Here is a 17,910-nt window from a genome sequence, read left to right as displayed (position 1 = left end):
TCTGTATAAACAGACCGGGATGACACAAAATCTGGTTTTTTACATTTTTCTGCGTGCAAACTCCACATTAGTAACCTGTCCCTGCAACAAGTAACAAGTCCCTTTGTAACACCCTAATAGAAAAATATGGCTACATATTAAAGAAACTTGACATCGTCTACTATCTCTCAAAGCAAGTTCAGCATATTTTACTCTTCCTTTATGCATCAGACAACTTTGTACGGGAAAGAAAATTACTCTCCTCATCAGTACCATCAGTGATCTGGCAAATTTCATCCCTGAAAGAGGCCTTCATCTCTTCCAACTGCACTTAAATGCAAGGCTAAGCTACATACAGTTCTCCAAAATAAAGAATTAGTGGATACAGTTCCTCATCAGTGCAATTCTTAATCGTTGATTAATCTCTTCAGACAATAAGCAACACCACAAAATAACATTTAAATGATGCAATTCTATGATGAAAAGTTCTCAAACACACAGGACAAGAACCACAGAAAAACATGCCTGAACATAACAATAAAAATATTTTTAACTTTTTAACTAAATAGTTTCGTTAAAAACACCCGAGACTTCTTCAGTTTCTCAATCTGCCCTCCTTTCCTCACTCCTCTCAGGTTAAATCTTTCCCTTCTCCCCAAAAACCTTCTCAAGTTTTCCAGGATTCATCTCCATTAATTGAAAAATAATTTTAAAAATAGCTGTTCAAAAGTTATTACTTGTACAACATCTCAAAAATAGGAAAAAGTATTCTCAACCAGATCAAGAGGCGAAGTATCAGAAAGCCAGATTTTATTGCTTGAATTTTCCACTACTTAGGTTTCAAGACTAGTGACCTATAAGCTCCTACAGAGAATGATAGACTATAAATTTAAATGGCAAAGAATGGCATCTCAATTTCACAAGCAGCTTTAAAAAAATCCAAGTTACTAGATTCCCTCAAAAGAACACTACTGAACACCTAGCCCTGAAGCAAGGAGAGAGGAATATTCTGACTCTAAAATGTAAATAAATAATTAAAGTTTTAAAGGATAAGTAAAGACTGGATGATATTCTCAAAGAAGTTATTATGAAAGAACATACTAGATATAGTTACTAAAATCCACATGAAATAGTACTCAATATTTCTAACAAAACAAGGCAAGCCAACTTCTCTCTTTCATTCTGCCACTGCATGACAGAGAATACAGTACAAGCATTAGAGCACTCTACTTGTGCATGGAAAGCAGAAAAATTAAACTGCTCCATGTAGCTGTACTCTCTTATCCAACTGAAATAGATTTTAATTCCACTTCTAAAAATTAACATGTTTAATTACCACTTAACTACCCTAGATACTATACTCTTAAAAAGAAAAAAAAGCCAAGTAAAAGATATGAGAAAGTTTTTTTCACCCGAATCCTGAACAAGAAGTCAAGTTCATAACAAGAAAATTTTAAACACACATGACCCGTAGCTGTTAAATTCCTTAAGATAAACCTTGTATTTTGGCAATTTTGCATGTTTTAATTCTTGCCCACCAATGCTTTAACAATTGGCCCTTCAGACTGATCTGCTACAGATCCATGGCACAACTCGCTGCTCTGAGGGATCAGCCAAAGGAAGCTCTCCTTTGAGGTGAGAGCGTTTTCGCAGAATGAAGGAGGAAGGACAATGGCTGGTCCGTGTACCACAGCATCCCTGGGAGACCACAACTAATCCTGGGGTCTCCTACTGAAAAGGCAGCTGTTTCTCCTCCCCTCCAGCCTAACACAAAGGCTTGGTGTAGTGCTTCCCCAGAGAAAAAGAAACAGACAAGGCAAGACACAGGAACACACAGAAACTGTCAATCTCCTTTGTAAAGTACCAATTCACTCCCACTAGATAAACAAGCCCTTACTAAAATAGAAAACACAGTAGTATATTAACATACCATACACTGCAACTTGACACGCTAAACAAATGCTTAACCTTCTGTACACAAATATCTAGCACTGGTAGAAACTGATCGTTTAGAAGCCAGTTTTGAACAAGGAAAACCCCACTCATATCTCTCATCTGTCATACTCAAGAATCTTCTTGATATAATCAACCAGATTGAGAAAAGCCTCTCTGGAATTTGTGATGTTAGAAGCATCAGAGCCTGCAGTATGCAGCAGCAGTACAGTGACCACACTAAACAGAAGCAATGTCACGATATTTCAGTCACTCAATTTGTTCTTCTTATTCTAACTTCATCCTTCTCAAACAGGAAGTTTAAAAAGATGCTGAGTTTCAAGTAAATAATCGTACATCAGGAATATATTATATTAGAGAAGAACAAAGTATTTTTTAGGGATAATTGGTTCCATCTCCACATTTTTTAAACTGCATCTTGATGAACTGTTTTCAAAATAACTTTTGACAAATGACTACTCATACTATTGCAGTCAAACTTTCCTATATATAATTTCATTGACAGGCCAAACAAATGTTAACAAGTATACCTCTGGCTTAATAAGTTAAGAAAGTTTGTTACCCATAATTCACTCTGTAAAGCAAATGAATTATCATCAAAAAAGTATTCAGGACAACATTAACACAAAATAAAAATGCTGGGTATCTTTTTGTCATGAATTCATACAATAAAGACTTCAAAAAACATTACCAAAATCAAACAAGAGTAGCAAAATACATCCTAACCTTTTGCTTTCTCAACCCTTCTGTTCTTAAAATGAACTAACATACCTACAAGCATAGCTAGCATGTGTTCAACAGAGGCATGGCATTAACTACACAGAATGAATTTTAAAAATCTACTCATTCTTTCCAGAACCATAACACAAAAACTAACCACACACTTTAAGGCTAACAAGATACTTAAATAAACAGAGTATGATTTATTTCAAGGCTCTCAACATTCCCGCAATATAGTTTATTAATTAAGAACATTTAAGCTGAAATTACACTGGTTCTGCACATAAAGTCTAAGTGAGCCACTACAGGCTATTTTACAACTAATTTTCTATAGCCATTTTCAGCTTAACTATAAATACAGTAGAAGGTTCTCAAAATGCTGTGGTATGCCCCAGGGTCATTCCTTTGTGTCCATCTCTCTCCGCCCCCCACGACACTACATCAATATTATAATTATTTGCACTCCCACCCCCACTTACACTAGCAGTTGTTTCCAACTGCTCTGGCTCACAGCAGAGGTTACAAACCTCGTAGCAAGCTTTGTCCTCTCATTGCTTTTGCTCTAGAGTGACAACAGAAGCCTAAGGATGCCGCTGCAGCTTCAGAGATCATCAGAAGACTTGGGAACCAGGTGCTTTTCCCACTTCCTCTTTGTAAAGCTAAAAGTAGGTGCAATAACGTCTTTTTAACGCCGTTCCACACGCAGTTTGTGTTCCCCGGAGCGCCGTGGTGCGCGCACCCGCGGCCTAGCCAGGAATATCTGTATGCACGGATCGATGCAAGTGCCGCTAATGGCTCCAGCACTCAGAGCGCCAGGCGACAGACAGCCCGCTTCCCATCCCGCCGTGCCCACACAGCAGCCGTCACACGCATGCCACAACCCAGAGCTGGAAATACAGACGCAGCTATTTTAAAACAGAGATCTTTCGCCGTCAGAACACGCAGATTTCTGTATACCATTTGCCTTCTTGCACCAAGTGGGAGGGACAAAAAAAAAAAAAAAAAAAAAAAAAAAAAAAAAATCTCATGCCTATGAATCTGAGTTCTCCGTAGAGGCCGGGACAGCGGTGACTGCTACTGGAGCCTGCCAGACCTGCCGACCTAACTCCACGGAGGGGATCGCCCCGTCCTGCCCCACTGGAATAAGCCCTTCCCGGGGCGGGCCGTGGTTCCCGGAGCTCCCGCGCCCGGCAAACTCCCTCTCCCGCGGGGACAGAAATCGCGACGCGGCTCCCACGCAGCAGCCGCTGGGGCCGGGCCGACGGCCGCCGGAGCCCGCGGGCCGCGCCCCGCCGAGGCGGCCAGAGCGCCCGCGGGGACGCGGCGCGGGGTAACGGCGGCGGCCGCGGCGCAGCACCGCGAATCCTCACCTGGAATGGGGCCGAGGCGGCGGCTCCTCGAGGCGGGGCGGCGAGTCCCGGCGGCGCCCCCGGCCCCACAGGAGATGGTGTGCGCGGCGCGGGGCGGGGGCTACAGCGGCGCCCCCCGGCCCAGCCTCCGCCCCATGGCGTGCGGCGCGGTCTCTATGGCGACTGCAGAGCCGGGCCGGCCCGCGGGGAGGGGTAACGGCAGCGCGCAGGCGGAGGGCGCTCAGCGGGTCACGGGGCGGCTCGCAGCGCTCCCCATGGGGGTTGAGCCCCTCGCCGCGGCCGCCGCCATCCCTGCGGCAGTGCCGGCCGGAGCCCGGCCGCGCTCGCCCGCGCCGCCGCCCCCGCGCTCGCCCTTCCCCGGCCGCGGCGCCACCGAGCCCGCTGTCCCCGGGGGCACCGCCCACATCCTATTTCCGGAGCGGTGATTGGGCAGCTGGCGAGATTCGTCACGGGCGATTGGCTCTCAGCGCTGTCAATCCGGTCGCCGGGGGCGGGCGCACCTGGACGCGGCGCTGTGCAGTGCGGGGCTGGCTGAGCCAGCGAGCGCCGGTACAACCGTGGCCGCCTCCCCGCAGCCCCAGGACCGAGCTGCGGGATGGGCACCGGAGTCCCTGTTTCCGACGAGCTTCCGAGGGGCAGTGCCCGTGCGGGGGTCGGCGCTGGCCCTGGGCCCTCGCCGCCCCAGGGCTGCCGCCGGCGGACAGCTGGATCCTCGTTGCAGTGCCGCCTCCGCCTCATCAGCCGAGGCTTGGCCGCCTTCCGCACCTGGGCGGGCTGCCCGGGCCCCGATGGGCGCAGGCCGCTGCCCGGCCGCGGGTAGGGCTGAGGAAGGACAGGCCGGGGCGGGGCAGGCGGGTGGCCGCGCGTCTCCGGGAGGAGCTCTCTCCCCTTCGGGACGCTGCAGACGGCTGTGTTCAGGCTCAGCCCAAATTTGCCCTTGAACATAAATGCCATTCACCATTTGGCTGTAGGCCTAGGTTTTATTTATCTTGAGTTCTGATGGTGCAGCTCAGTGTTTCAGAGGAGTTAAAACACCACCTGAAAAGTCATGTGCATCTCCGTTGTGCGTGTCTTCTGGTTGTCAGAGAAACCACCCCAGGACTCCTGGCACCAGACTTCATCTCAATAAGTGATGGAAACACCACACGTATTGGTCCGGCAAGCACCTGCCAGCGGGTGCTATTCTGGGAGCAAATCAATGGATGAGATTCTCTTCTCCCAGCAGCTCTGAAGCTGTGTGAGAGTTTGCCTTTGTCTCCCCACAGTCCTCTGGCAGTTTCTCTGGCTGAGAGCCATCCTAGAGATGAGGCTATTAAACAATGCTCTCAAGGTACAAAAAAGCCTTCAAAGCACTGTGGTAAACCTGTCTCTAACTTTCCTAAAGTCTGGAGTGAAGGCTAAAAGTTATTAGGAGAAGAAGATGGTAGCCTTTGATTCAGATGAACACTCTTTCTCTTCATGTACCAAAACTCTACATAAGTGTTTATATTTACAGCCTTAAATTAAAAAAAAATAATAATTGCACATTTGTAATGGATTTGTAATGAATTGTCGTTAAATATTCTCAAGATGTCGATTGAGATCTCTGGTCATGGGAATGACAGAACACTGTGGTTATGGCTCTGGGGTCACTTGTGAGGGCTACAGGCTGTCACCCAGACTGAGGGTCAAAGTGCCCCTGCTACGTTCCCAAACTGAGTTTGTCCAGAAAGTATCCAGAAGTGCTTTATTTTCAGGAAGAGGAAAGTAAAGCTTTCAATGTCATTGGGGATGCTTATAGGGAATGACAGAGCACGCTGGAAGAAGGTTACTTGAATGCTAAGGGGAGAAAATAGGACATGATAATGAAGAAGACACATGGTAGGAAGAGAACTAAAACTGTGAGGCACAGCTGAAATGGATTTGTAAAATAGGGATTGTTAAGCTGGGGATGGGGATGAAAGAACTATAAGAAATGTCACACTGGGGAGGAATGGGTGTGGACAATTGGAAAACCAAGAACAGGGAATTTGTGGTGAAAAATGGAATGGCCTGCGCTGTCACAGGACTGCATGGTGTTTCAGTTTGAGGGGAAATGCTTAGGTAGCTCAGAGGGGACAGCAAGAACTTCAGAGGGGAGGAATGGGATTCCCTGGCATCATCTGTAGGGCAGGGGATCAACATTTTGGGAGTAAAATTGAGGAGTTTTATATCCACTGGACAGTGGCAATGACTGCAACACATTTAGCATACATTTCTGGTGGGAAAATCTAAGAGAATCTCTAGGGGGAATAGTTGGTTTTGGGAAAAGGCGGGAAAAGTCTGAGGTAACTTGGGAAGGATAGCTGGATAAGAAAACAAAACTCTATATTCAGAGGGCTACAGCGCAGGTGTTTGTTTATTCAGCTGGGAGTGAGGTGAATCTCTCTTCCAAACCTCGCTCAATGTTGTTTTGGCTTCTGTTTGATTCTAAAATGTAACGTCACCGTTACAAGGTATCATTAGGATACCCATATTTGTGTAAAGCTGTGTCATGGTTCTATGAGACTTTGTTGATTTCACACCCGCATCAGTTTCTTTGTGATCCTCAGTCTTCTGGCCGTCTTTTGATGAAGACTTCTTAGTCTTCCTTATGTTTGAACTTTTAACCTCTGTCTTCAGGACATGTCTGGTGCGTCTTGGGTTTTTTCAGTCTATTATGGTTTTAGCTCATTTTGCAGTTTGCAAGATTTATTAGGATTTGCTGTTTTGGTCTTGATGGTGCATGCTATCTCACTGGCTTTGGTGTCTTGCTTGTTTCCCTCACACATCTTTTATCTATTTATTAAGATAAAAACTACTCAAAAGTATCTTAATCAGAAATATTTACACTACCATAAAGACGCAATAAACTAGTGCAGTATAATGTATAATGCCTTATCTGAAAGGAACACTAATTATATTAAATCTACAAAAAAAACCTAAACAATGAAACGTAATATAACACACCCATGCCAAAGAGAGGAAAACTCTGATCTACAAATATAGGAGACAGAACTGAGGGGTGTCTACAATCAGAGAGGGATCATTACACACAGCGCTCCAAAAACAAATATCTTGAAAAGCCAACTGCTAGTAATTCTGGCTGCATGGCTTGGAGGTGACCAACTGGGGCTGTTGGGTGGCGGTTCCCTGCAGGCACGGGGTCTGGAGCTTCTCAGGCCTGAGTGTGTCGTCGTGCATTGGCAGAAGCCGTGGGACGACGAGGCCAGAGCGACAGCATCTTCGAGCTGAAGAGTGGAATGGCGAGGCAAGAGCGACCTGGGAGCTGAAGAGGGACACGAGGGGCCCTCTGGGCAAAGGGCTTTTCCAGGCCAGGGCACCTTCAGGGCGCCGCGGCCGGCTTTGCGCTGGGCGACCTCCCTGTGTGCAGGGCTGGTCTTTGCTGTGCTTGGGCCTTTTGCCCTTGTGCTCCTTTGGCTGCCCAGAGAGAGGGGCAGCCCTGTAAAGGAGGGTGAGAGCCCCTGTCTCCGCGCCGCAGGGGGGAAACGGAGCTCTCCCGGCCCCCAGCCCAGCTACCCTGCAAGCAGGGCAGGGCTTTTCCCCAGCCCCTTTCTGCCTGCTGCTGGCCCCTGGCCAGCGTGACCCCCTGTACTCGGGGCGTGTCACAGCCCGTGTCCCTGGTGCCGGTCCTGAAGCGCTTCAGCGCGTTGAGGCCCCTGTGGCCTCCTCTCAGTGCAGGGGCAGGGCTGACGCTTTCCTCTCCCGCTCAGCATTAGCAACGGCTCCCTAGAGTAGGCTGGCTGCACAGAGCTTGCTCCCTCTTCTGGGACTGTCTCCCCATCCCCTGTCTCCCCTTCCCCTGCCTTCCCCTTAGCTGGTGTGAGTGAGGAAGTGTGTTTGTGCTTTAGATACAGAGCAGTGTAGCTTAGACTTCCCAGGAGGGAAAGAGGAGCTCTGTGCAGCCACAGGCGGGTGCCCAAAGTGCACGGGTGGAGAAAGCCTCCGGCCTTGCCCCTGCTTTCTGAGGACGGCGCGAAGCCGCTCAGCGGCGGCGTGGGCAGCGTGACCCACCTGTAGCCAGGGCCAGGGTGTGTGCCCACGCTGCCGGTGGTGCTGGTGAGCTGCCAGCGTGCGGGCCCTGTACTCGGGGCCCGTGTCAGGACCTTGGCGGCACCCTTTGTCCCCAGGAGCAGCCCCGCCCCGGTCCCTGTAAGCAGGGCTGGGGAGGCTCCTTTAGCCAGGCAACAGGAACGAGCGCTCCCGGGCCCTTGCCAGGGGGCAGCTTGCAGAAGTGCTGTGCCGCAGGGCACGCTCCCGCCTTTGGCAGTGCTTCGGGCTGGCGCCACGTGGCTGGCGGCCTCGTACAGGAGGCTCCCGGGGCTCTGCAGACGGCCGTGTTGCCGTGCTGCGCTGCGGCCGGGCTCCAGCCTGTCCCTAAGTGGGGCGCAGGCCGGAGCCTGGGCTCCATAAGCTTGTCGGGGGGTGCCGGGCAGCAGGGGCGGCCCCGTCAGTAGGGGTTCTGTGCGTCCCCTGGCCTCGGCGGGCGGTTGGAGGGACAATCAGGCGGGTGTCCCTGGCCCCGATCTTTCAGAGGCCGGGAATCACGGGGCCGGGCGTGTGCCCTCCCTGTCCTCGGGGCTGGGCTGGTGGCCCCTCGGCTTTAGGCCGTGAGCTGGACTGCCTGACTCTAGAGTCAGGTTCCTGTTGCCTTGGGGGAAGGCCGAGCTCTGTGGCTCCCTGTGTGTGGACCGGCCTGTAAGCAGGCTGCGGGTCTGGGAGCCTTTGTGTTCCCTTCAGCTGGCAGCCTGTGTGGGGCGCCCGCCCGGCTAGTGGGGAGCGCCCCGCAACTGGAGTGAAGGTATAACCGCAGCGCCAGGGCCGAGCGGGATGGGCAGCGGCAGCCCCCTTTCCGACGAGCGGCCGAGGGGCGGCGCCCGTGCGCGGTGGTCGCTGCCCGTGGGCGCTCCCTGCCCCAGGGCCGCTGCTGGGTCCTCGTCGCGGTGCTGCCTCCACTTCAGCAGCCGGGGCTCTGTCGCTCTCCGCACCTTGCCAGCGTGCCTTGGGCCCGATGGGCGCAGGCCGCTGCCCGGCCACGGGTAGCAATGAGGAAGGGCAGGCGGGTGACCGCGCGTCTCCGGAAGGAGCTGTCCCTTTCGGGCATGGCAGGGTTGCCACCCCTGGGCTCTGCACAGTGACAGTAGGAAACGGTGGATATATGATGTGTCCCGTGCCTGGGTGAGTACGGCATTCGAATGGAAGGCTTCCTGCTCTCACAGGTGACTCCTCACTGCAGGCGCGACTCTCGAGGCCTGTGTGGGCACGGAGCGGGTACTCCTCGTTGGGGCCATCATCGCAGAGCAGCCCATAGGACGCATTTGCAGGCCACAGTGCCAGCGCAGTGGCTTAGTCTGCCTGTGGGACCAACCCCTGCAGGAGGCCTGCGGGAAGGAGGAAGAACAGTTTTGCTGTGCTCACAGCAGCTTGTATGAATTGAGTAAACACACCGTATAAGCAGGAAAAAATAAAAGTGCCTTTATTTCCCTACTCCCGGCTGGATAAGTAGATAGTGTGAATAATTTAAGCCCATTCTTCATTCATCACTAGGAGATCATCATTAAAAAGTAGGGTTAGGAAACAGTATCTCCTCCTGCTACTTCATGAAAAGGAAGATTTTAGCTCTTGTAGTTTACAAGTGAATTACCCAGAAGTGGAAGCTGTGAACCAAACCTAGCGGTGAACCCAAACAGTTGCGAGTTTCTCCATGTCAGTTTCAGGAAGAATTTATTCATTATCAAAGGGAATTGCCTCAACCAGTGGGCCACCAGTCATAGTGGTGTGGGTGAACACTGCTGATAAGCATACATTTCTCTATATGTAGTGAATGCATACGTGTATTATGTGTCCTAACAATTGAAGCAGGTAATAAGCAAGCTGATGGAGTGAAGAAATGTTCATTTTGTGAATGGAAATGAACCAATGTTGATGGCAATAGATGGAGAGAGTTGCTTTTTTTATACACAATAGTAGATCTTTTCCTGGGTTACAAAAAGGAGAAAAGGAGTTACGGGTTTTGCTTACCTTTGAAAGGCACTTACAATTTTTCAGATGGAAAATATTCGACTGGAACTACATATTCCTTCAAATCTGCCATAAAGGCACTGCAAAGGTGACAGTAATTCTAGCATAAGCACCTTTTCTTATGCACCAAACAAATAATTTTTTCACATTCACTCTAAAGTAGGCAGTACTTTTCCTCCCAGGGTAGATAAACACCCTAACCACCTCTTAATTTAAGTAATAAATTATGCCAAGAAAACTTGCCACGTGCTAGATGTAATGAGGAGCTCATGAGTATTAATCCATTTGTGAAGAGTACTTTATTGTGCCCCAAATAATTGACATGTTGCCTGCGGTGTACAATTCTTCAGGAGAATTTTCTGATTCAATTAAAGAGAATGGAAAGACCTTAACAAACTTGTTTATCTGGTTTGTCTGTTTACCTGTTCATCGTTTCAGATCCAGGGGACATAGTTTCTCTCATCACTTTGGAAGTTAATTCATTATCTAATACAATTGACATGCACATCATCATGGGAATCACACCAGGTGTACATATCTTTTTGCACACTGAAAGCTCTAAAAGACCAAATAGCCTTTCCTTCATCATCACTTGAAGTCTAGTGAGCTGTAACTTTCCAAATTACCACATGCTCTTTGTAAGCAGACAAAACCTGGATGGTTCAAATAAAAGTCAAGCAGAGAAAAAAATAAACTAAAACTGAGTCTTTTCAAAAGGAAAATCTGTTTCCACTTATGTGAAGGAAGCCCTTAAAGAAAAGATCTAATCTTTTTTAAGTCACTACTCCAGAAATAGACCAAGAAGTTCTTCAAGGCTTTCTGTTCTACTATTTTAGGTTCAGAGATGTTGGTAAGCACAACAGATCCCAGCGTTTCCTCTGTCAGTGCAGACTTGCAGAATATCTTTGCGACGCACCAAAATAAACCCCAAACAACCAAGCCCAGAAAACCACCAGCACATTAAAATCTCTTTGTAAATAAGAATATGAAATTGAGCTAGTTTCTTTTTTCCCCCCTTTCTTTATTGTTTTTTCTCTTTTTATTTTGGATAGTACATGTAGTTAAGCTCAGATGCATTGTGTTGATTTCCCTTGGAAAAAGTTTCCCTGAGCCAAAACCTGTCCTATGCCCTTTGTTCAGCTCTTACATTGTTAGCTCTAGTTGTCTCTCTCAATGTTGAAGTGCGTCTCTTTTTGCAGCTGTTAGTCAGCAGTTGTGAACCACAGCAAACGGGCACCTCTCTGTTTGTTCTGGAGGTTTTTAAGTATCCCAGGTAGTGCAAGATAAATCAGTAAAGCAAACTGTCCTGCTTTCAGATAGGATAGAGTTAATTTTCTTTATAGTAACTGCTACATTGCTGGATTTAGTGCGAGAATAATGTTGGCAGCAGGCTGATGTTTTAGCTGGGTTTGAGTTGTTCTTACTCTAAATCAAGGAGTTTTCAGCTTCTTGCGCTCTGCCAGTGAGGAGGTGCACAAGGATGGAGGGGAACGTGGCCAGGACAGCTGACCCAAACTGTCCAAAGGGATATTTCATGTCACAGAACTCCATGCCCAGTACATTAATGGGGTAGGAGTTGGCCATGAGCTATCAGTGGCTGCTGGGGGACAGGCTGGGCATCAGGCAGTGGGTGGTGAACAATTGTAGTGGGCATCTCTTGTTTCTCTTGGGTTTTATTTCTCTCTCCAATACAATTGGTAGTAGTAGTGTCTAATTAATATCTTTCATATTTTTTTCAATTATTAAATTGTTTGTATCTCAGCCCATGAGGTTTGCCTTTTCTATCCACTTTTTTCCTCACTGGGAGAGGGGTGGAGGAGTGAATGAGCAGCTGCTGGGATTTAGCTGCTAACCGGGGTTAAATCACAACATAGTGTGTTGTCTTAATTCAATGTCTCACTTGGCTGTAGACTGCAAGAAGGAAAGTACTGCACATCAAAACTCTGAAATTAGAGAGCAGGAGGATTAATTACAGAAATTACTCCAAATCCCAAAAGGCTTGCCAGACTAAACTTTATTATAACCACATAGTTGCTATGAAAATATGTGGTTATAATAAATTTTAAAAAATTTATTATAACAAATTTTAAATATTTTAAAATATTTTTTAAATATTTTTTAAATGTGGTTATAATAAATTTAAAAAATTTATTATAAAAACAAAAAAATTTAATTATGCTGGCATGTGCATGGCCATGAATATGATTTCCCAAGAAGTTTGGCTGTATGAAAAATAATCTCCAGTCATGTAAAGATATTCTTACATCTTAATATGGATATTTTATATTTAATAATTATTTAAGATTAAATGTAATAAATGTTAAATCATGTAATGGGGCAAAAAATAGAATTGGTCTGAATTTTAAAAAAATATAGAAACAAGCCAGTAAAGACCAAAGTGACAGCAAACTATTTCTGGGCATGACTAGACATAGCTTTGGCTTTTGTTTTTTTTTTTTGTTTTTTGAACAGCAATGAGAAAATAGTCACATACCTAATGAGGTACCCACTTCTAATATCTTTTTTGTTTGAAGAAATAGATCAGAATTTCCAGGAATGTCTATAGATGGAACACAACTTTCTAATGCTACCAGCTACTAGGCTTCATAAGGTGTAGCAATGGAAAAATAAGTTTGCTTTCCTGGAAATCTTCTTTTTTGTGTAGTAAGGGAGATGTGAGAATTTTCATCAACAGTTTTTATCTGAAAGGTATGATCAAATTTTTCTTCAAGGAATCTTTAAATATTTAAAACTGCACCTGTACACAAACAGTCATAGGTCTGTGATGAAGAAGTGATGGTCTGTGACATGATTAACAATGTGGAAGAACTTCTGAACTCTACTGTTATTTTCTTCAAATCAACATGTATGGCAGTAGATGACTCATCCTGCAAAGTCCAGACTCATTGGTTTCAAACACTCCCATTGGAACCTCCTTGCCTGGACTTTGGGGTCTTGGTGGTACTTATTTATTTCTGTATGAGTCAGAAGTTCTGAATAATGTTTCTGCTTTGTTGACTACAGAAGACAAAGCTCCACAAACATTTTTGGAGAGTCGCATGTCAGGAAAAAGAAGGGAGAGAAAGAAAGAAAAAATAAAAGGAGGATGTGGATAGCAGGATGATCAGACCTTAGAGATGGAAAATTCAGAGGTTTGGTTAGTCAGTAAGTTAACATATACCGTATCCTAGAATTGAAAAACCGTTGAAAATTTTAACTAAAATTAATATATAAATGGAGGCACAAACAATGCTTTCACTGAAGAGTAGAAAGGTAAAAACATTTCATAAGCTCACATTTCTGGCAAAAGTCAAGGAGCAAAGGAACTATCAGCCAAAGACGAAAAAGCTCTTACCAAGTTTTGTAGATGTTTAAACAAGTATCTAGTTAATTGCAAATGACAAATCACAGACCTTGAGACATTTAGCCCCTTTTCCAACTGTCTCTACAACACTCCTGGCCAGTGTTAATCAACCTGTTGTAAAAGTACTTTGATGAAATCAAGGAGTTTCTTAGGGGCTGTTTTGCTATTCTCACTAAATGAATTATTTCACCCATTATTCTACTCATATCCTATCACTTAAAGGAATTTATTCCTTTCTTCTGTGCAACCACCTATAAAATTATTTGTACACTATGTTCATCTCTACACTAAGGCACCTGAGTTCCTTCAGTCTTTTTCCATGAATTGTGATTTCTCAACACAGTGTCAATAAGCATGAAGTCACCATTCAAGGGACAGAGGGATCTTGGAAAAGTTCTAAGAGCACTGTGTCTGGGTTCTGGCTTCTGTCTATTTGACAGCTTCAGAAATGCCCATGAGTTTCTTTCCCCCCCCATCCTTGGTAACTGTCTTTTCTTTCCAAAAGAATCTCCAATTCCCTACAATATGAGTAAGTAATATTGTCCAGTTCAAATTATGTCTGGAGTGTGAAAAACAGAATCAACATCAGGTTTATAGTAAGCTGAGAATAGGTACTGATTAATTTAGGAGGTCTTTGAGGAGAAATATGACAGTGTGTGTCTGCCTACTTTGCTAGGAGAAGAAGGGTCAGTTGGTAGTATAGTGCACCAAAGTATTGATGCTAAGAGATATGGAATTTAAAAAGGAAAATTTTACCTCATTATATAAAGAGAATTCTGCTGCCAGGCCTCTTAGTATGTGTATAATTCCATTCTGCAAAAAGCTTCCTGATACCTGGCTTGTGAGGAGAAGATCCATAGTGAATAAGGTACAAAAGTGAAAAGTAAGATTGCTGCATGGTCTCATTAAGTTGTAAAAATGGATTCTAGTCTTCAGAAAGAAGTTACAGCCAGGATGGAAGTTTTAGGTTACCAGGCAATATAAAATACATGTTCATGTCCAGCTGTACTATAGACTGCTGGTCTGATTTTAAGGTGAATACACTATTTCTGTGCCTTGGTTTTCCATTTGTAATGACTCATTGTGAGTCATGAGTGGATGACTCAGAGATGTGGACAGTACAGCTCCTGTGGATTGAAATCAGAGCCAGCCTGAAAGGTACTGATATGGATTTTCCTGCAATGCACAGGACCCTGAATGACAAGCTGTACACATGCGGTGCAGTTCGTGCAGGTCTGCTATAATTTCCTTTCCTGCCTGAGAATGATTTTCAGCATCCTTATTGTTACAACCTTTACACATCTGAAAAATGTAGTACTTTGTTTTCTGATTTGTTGCATCTGTGGTGTTCTTCAGGCAATTAGATGAGCCACAGTTATAGCATTCACATTTTTTATGGAACATAGTACAGCAGATCTTCTGGTACAACTGTAGTACAGCGTAGAGCTGTAGTTGTAAAAAAATATAAATTACTTCATTTTCAATAAGCTTTGTGTCATTTTAATGTACAAACTGGGTCCTTTTAAATTATTGACTAGTGCCATTACCTCTTGCCTTTAAATTTCGACATTCGCTCTGCCAACTCTGCAATTCCATAAGAATTTCAGATGTTGTGACAACCATAATCATCTAAATACCACTATACTTCCTTCCTAAAAGTTCAAAAATGTAATAGAGGATTAAGTTATTAAACAAATAGAAGTAATTGAGTCTTTGAAGAACATTAATTTCTCAAAGTGTCTACCATGTGGTTCACATCTTTACAAAAGCCAAAAAGAGCAAATTGTTGCTCATGTCCTCCCTCCATTATCACATATCAGTAAGAATCTCCTCCTGAATATGGACTTGCCCCAGCTCAGAAGAAAAGGTTGTTTAGCTTTTAGTTCCATCAGACTCATCAAGTGCCTTTTAATCTAGTACTCCAAAATCTCATATCATTAGTTATCATTTACATTAAATACAATGTAAATCATATTTATTCATTTCACCTTGTAAATGTACATTTACAAGGTGAAATGAAAAGCCATCCAAATATTTAAAAAAAAAATTAATTTTTGGAAACAATGTAAAATTAAATGTTGCAGCATCCCAACTAGTTATTTCATTAAGCTGATTCATAACACATCTGTCCTTGCCTGGGGACTTATATATGAATGGTACTAAATAGGTAAGTAATTGGGCAAACATTTGTTAAATTTACCTGTTTTGGATCCACAGCAATCTCCACTGCTAGCAGGAAAGTGTGTGATCTCTTTCTATACCACTGGGTGACAGATGCAATCCCCCGTGTACTCCTGCAAGTTACAAAATGCTATTCTGTGCTCATCCAGGCATCCCAAAGGTCTGCAACAAAGTGCATCATGGTTAATTATAAACTGCCATGACACAGAACTAATTCCTGAATAATTCAACTTTTGATATTACATTTGCAGCTGAAGCCATTTCCAAATATGAGATGGAACAAAAAATACAGGTAGCACTGGCCTCTAACTGCATTACAATTGGATTTAAGTAATTTCTTACAATGGGGCATTCTTGAGTTTCCATTAGCTGTGTGAATGACCTCTAATCTCTAATGCAAACTGAAAAAAAAAAAAAAAAAAAAAAGCTTCTTGCTCTGTATTGTACAAAAAGCCTTCATACAGCAGCACTGCCATCTGCTGCTTGTTTGCTTCTGTGCATGCCAGTACGTGGTTTGTGTTGCAAAGCAGCCACAGGGAAGGTGCAGTTTTCTGCTGCTAGGTAACTGAGGCAGTAACATTTTCTAACACTCAGGGATAACGCCTTTGTAGTTCTGCAGATGGGTACAATTGTCACAAGTGAACTTTTTTTTTAACATAGGAAAGTACTACAACCATTTGTCAGGTCTGATATATCACAGTCCAGCTGAACAATAGCTCAAAATGTGTACATTTGTGTGCTTGTGCTATACCCAAGGAATACATTATACCTTTGAATATACTTCCGTGGAGTTAATCTGTACACAAACCAACAGCTTTGAACAGATCTAAAATATTCCCTGTGGTCTGCAGGAGTGCTGCAACTCCAAAGCATGAATGACTCGTGCCCAGGATTAATTCGATGCTATTGGGGTGTATTTGATCATGTGCAAGCATTTGTGTGGCCCATATGCAGTTGGTCCAACAGGTCCCAGATGTGTCACAGATGCTCTGAATCATTTGGACACAGGCAGGATAAAGCAGGTACTGCCAGAACACCGAGTTAGTATCACAGTCCTGTCAGGCTGCTGGTTCATTGCTTATCATAAGCCAGGAGATGGCAGTTTATGCTTCTGAGAATATTTCTACACATTTACAGTGTAGAATATTCTGAGAATATTTCTACACATTTACAGTGTAGAATATTCTGAGAATATTTCTACACATTTACAGTGCCTGGTGCAGGGTCTCTTGCAGTTAGTCATGTGCCCACTGAACTCTCTGTGCTGTGCTAAGCTCAAGCCTACAGCTCAAACCTGGTCCTGCTTAGGGATTCAGTTCTGGTACTGACATCACCTCTAACTTGACCAAGTCCTGCTGCAGACTCAGCTTGTTGCCACCACTGCTGCGGGTTCAAACCAGCCACGTCTGTCCCACAGATTGCTGCATGCTGTGCTCAGAAACGCCAGAGGACATGACACTTCTGCTTTTGCTTCTGGTTTGGAATAGAGCTAGATAAGAGACTAGGACAGAGGTTTCTACTAGAATGTTCTTGAACCTGGAAAGCTTCCTAAGCCAGAACCTACCGTGAATCATACAGATGATCCAATTGCTCTTGGATACTTGAATCCTTTTCTAGGACAATCACATTCAATGCACAGAGAACAGAAAATTGCATCCAAAACAACAAAGTATGGAATGGTGGGTAAGGAGCATAATAATGGATATAAATAATAGTTGCCTAAGATAGATTTTCCCTTCCCACAGAATCACAAAGTTTCATTATTCTCATTCTTCCCTCCTTTGAAGGCATATTTATTGTTAAAAACAAGTTAAGAGCTATTGAAGACATTGGCAGGTACTGAAAAACAGTTCTGTTGCTTACTAGCCCAAATCTCCAGCAGGGTAAAACAGTCAAAGAAAGTCCTATAAACCATTTTGTTGGTGAGATCTCAGTTCACACTCAGTTAATTGGCCTGTTTTGTAGGATTTAATCTGGTGGCATTAGAACCTTGAAATAAATCTCTTACCTACGATTAGAGATGAAGGAGAGATTACCACAGGCAGGAGAGTTGAAGTGGTTTTCTCCATCTTCATTGGTGAGTCAGTGTGAAGACAGAGCAACTACAGAAACATCAGGAAATCAGTATTTCAGCCATTCTCAGGATGTCCAATTCAGGTATTTTCTCCATTGAATTCGACAAGTTACCAGTTTCAAGATCCTGTTCAGTCCTCTGAAGCAGGTTAGTGGTTTCTTTTATAATGTCACAAATGGCAATGTGTGTTTAGTTAAACAGCAGATTTTAGCAAAATCAGTAAGATAAGA

At 44.7% G+C, this 17,910-nt stretch overlaps 1 protein-coding gene across 3 annotated transcripts in view; it reads right to left on the bottom strand.

The window, feature by feature from the left end:
• TTBK2 (tau tubulin kinase 2) overlaps positions 1-4,136 on the bottom strand; it is an 81,212-nt gene extending 77,076 nt beyond the window's left edge. For 2 of the 3 annotated variants that reach the window (XM_058025725.1, XM_058025727.1), the window contains exon 1: positions 4,023-4,136. The gene's annotated coding sequence lies outside the window, so the exon portion shown is untranslated. Of the gene's footprint in view, positions 1-3,179; positions 3,268-4,022 lie in introns of those variants that run through there. The other variant, XM_058025726.1, reaches the window with a different exon arrangement.
• Positions 4,137-17,910: the final 13,774 nt, after the last annotated feature.

The sequence above is a fragment of the Melospiza georgiana genome, chromosome 6 (genome assembly GCF_028018845.1).
Source record: "Melospiza georgiana isolate bMelGeo1 chromosome 6, bMelGeo1.pri, whole genome shotgun sequence".
Lineage (NCBI taxonomy): Eukaryota > Metazoa > Chordata > Aves > Passeriformes > Passerellidae > Melospiza > Melospiza georgiana.
This window is presented reverse-complemented; position numbering and strand designations above follow the sequence as displayed.